The sequence below is a fragment of the Pteropus vampyrus genome, unplaced genomic scaffold, assembly GCF_000151845.1.
Source record: "Pteropus vampyrus isolate Shadow unplaced genomic scaffold, Pvam_2.0 Scaffold42, whole genome shotgun sequence".
Lineage (NCBI taxonomy): Eukaryota > Metazoa > Chordata > Mammalia > Chiroptera > Pteropodidae > Pteropus > Pteropus vampyrus.
This window is the reverse complement of record NW_011888823.1, coordinates 614,538-617,512: the sequence shown is the minus strand read 5'-3', so window position 1 is coordinate 617,512 and position 2,975 is coordinate 614,538.

The following is a 2,975-nucleotide window of genomic DNA, read 5'->3' as shown; positions in this document are numbered from 1 at the left end:
GAAACTGGAGCTTTGAGAACAATAGTAGGATAATTTGATTTCAAAAGGGAGGGGATTACTTGCCGCTGCCTCCTCTGCCCCCAGTTTCAGAGGCAGGTGAAATGGACAGTGGCTGCCTGCGCAAGCCTGGGGGGACCATGCCCCTTTGGCTTGAAGGTTCTCCCTCCCGCCGGTTTGAGTGCCTGGATCTGCAGTCCAATCGCGGGGCAGTGGCGTCAGCTTGGGCCGCGTGACACTCTTCAGAGCGCAGCCCCTGTAGTTGTGGGCCCCGGGCACAAGCGTTTCATGGCCCATGGATTTCACGGGCCTCTGAGAGATGACCTCATTTCTAGCCGGACACAGGCCTTAAGAGGTAATTATGATCTATGTAAAATAATATCCCTGACCTGGGGGAGGGGGTGGCATCTGCCACCCAGGCCTTTCTTTTGCCCCATCTGAAAGGTCAGGCTCCGGCTGACTGTTGGGGACGCGCCTGGCTGCCTGCTGATCCCGGCATCACTCTCAGGATGCAGTCTGAAGTTTGAGCAAATGCCACGAAACCCTCAGGTCTCCAGAATGGCTTTCCCGCGGCAGGAAATCAAAACGCCAAGTCCCTGACCACGCGCTGCTGCGGTGATACTGAATTGGCGAATGCTCGCATTAACCCAGCTTCCCACCGCAGCCCCGGCGTAGTGACCGTCATTAGGCCCCCCGCAGTTATTCATCAAAAGCTTTGGCGCCGCTGTTCTTCCCATTGGAAAATCAGTCGGGATGAGTTAGGATTTAGGAACTGGATGGGAATCTGGGCGCCACACTGAAATGTGGTGTGGGGCCAGCCGCAGGGGTTTTGTCCCTGTGGTGCCCCAGCCGTTGGAGGACTGGGCCGAGAACGCGTGAGCGGGTTCACAATAAAGAACATATGGTTTGTGGGAAGAAAAGAAAGACGAAGGAAAAAGAGAAAAGGGAAAAGAAGGGAGGGGAAAAAAGAGAGATGGTAAAGAACATTTGCTGAAAGGCAGGCAGGGAGGGAGAGAATGAATTTCAGGACGACTTGTCGCCTACGTGTATATACGCAACGACAGAAGACAGGATGCCAGAGCCCAATTCCCCAGGGGGAAAATAGGCTCGTAAAAAAATTAGAGTAAGTCCTCTCTCATCTTCAAAAAATGTTCTGCCCAACTTGGTCAGACTCCACCGGCGGATTTGAAGTTCAGAAGAGAAACTCGGTAACTGCTCCGCCGATACATGTCTGCGATGTGAGTGTGCGGGGTGCGTGAGGGGGGATTGAGGGGTCAGGGAGGAGGAAGAGCTGGGCGCTCCCGGGGGTAGCCTGGGCCTTGGAGAAGAGAGGACGTGGGCAGGCCAGGCTGGAGATCAGAGCAGGGGCGGAGCAGAGTTGGGGAACCGGGATCGAAGGTCTGTTGGATTTCCTTGACGTCTGGAGCAAATAAGAAGGCAAATGACCACTCCAGGAACTTCCTGCCTGGGAGTGTTCGAGGCCGCTGTCTGGACACAAAAGAGTCCCAACGAGGAGTTCGGATCCCGAGGCCCCGGGGGTAGGGGCAAGGGAGGAGAGGCGTGGACAGGGGTGGGGGGAAGGTAACAGGCGTTTTGCTTGGCTCAGGCTGGGTCTCACTCTGACTCCACGCTCCCGCAGCGCCTGAGCCCGCGCGGGGGAGCCGCCACCGCTGCTTGGCCTGAATCCCTTCAACCCCCGCGGGAAATTTCTCTCCGGGGTGGATGTCACATGAAGGGGTGAGGGGCTGGTGACAGAAGGAGCACGTAGAGAAATCTGCCAGAAGAATGTTCAAACCCAGGGTCGCTAGCTGAATCTGGACGCGCGCTCAGCGGAGTCCTTAGAGCCTTAGGCGGCAGAGCTGTGAGTGAGGCCGGGAACCGAGATTCCCAGGTTTTAAAAGCGCACGGCAGCCGGGAGACAGCAGCGCCCAGCGGAGAGATTGCAACAGGTGGGGAGAGGTGGGGGAGGCCGGGTCTGCAAGGGCCAAGCCCGGAGCGAGTGTGGACGCAGCAGCGGGAGGAGCGCGGGGCGGGCGACTGCAGGAGGGTGTTAGGGACAGTGTTGCGTGCACTCAAGCCTCTTGGCCACTCCATCCGGCCAAGTCGACCTCTAGGGGCTCACAGTGCACAGATAAAAGGAGGGGAGGTCTGCCCTCTCCCGACCCCGCCACCCTTTCCAAGTGAGGGAGGGATGGAGGGAGGAGGAGAAAAAGAGAGGACGGGAAAGGAAGTCAAGGGGACCCTTCTTAGATCTCAGACTTTCTCTCCATCTCCCTTGTCCCGTGGGAAACACCTATTTACCCTTTTAAACAAAATTTCCCTTTCTAGGAATGAACCTTAAACTAGCCTTGGGCTTGGGGGCGAGGACTGGGAAATTAATTTTGATGTAGAAATTTGGAGATGGGGAGGTCTTAAAGGGGAAATTCTGAAAAGATGGAAACGGACAAATGCCAACGCCAAAAATAATCAAAAGGAGCTGGCCAGCGAGGTGGTGGAGTTGGAGGGAGCATCTGACAGAAGCGCAGACCCTGCGCCAGCCGCCGGCCTTGAGTCCTGTCCCAGAAAGCTGTCCTCCATGGCCCTACACGCAGGTCTCCCCCACCGCCTCGCTTCTTTTCCCTCGGAAAATCGCACTAGAGGCATCCCGGCCCCCGGACCCCCAAAGCTCAGCCTGGGCCAAGAGTTAAGACTAGTAGCCCCAAGAGGAATGAGCCTCAGAGAACCATTTTTCTATTTTCATTTTCTAAACGAAATCGAATACTATCTGGCTGTAAAAATATATATCACTGGCCCAGAGTCTGAAAGATTAACATTTGGATATGTAGGAAATGTAATCTGCATGGCTAATTGATTCCCAGCGTATCAGTTTAAAGGATAAAGATCGATATCTACATGATGGATATTGTATTAATAGGGGCATAAATAAAGGCCGAAAGTCGTTAGCGAAACCTTTGAAGCCGCTTCCAGGCTCTTGGGCC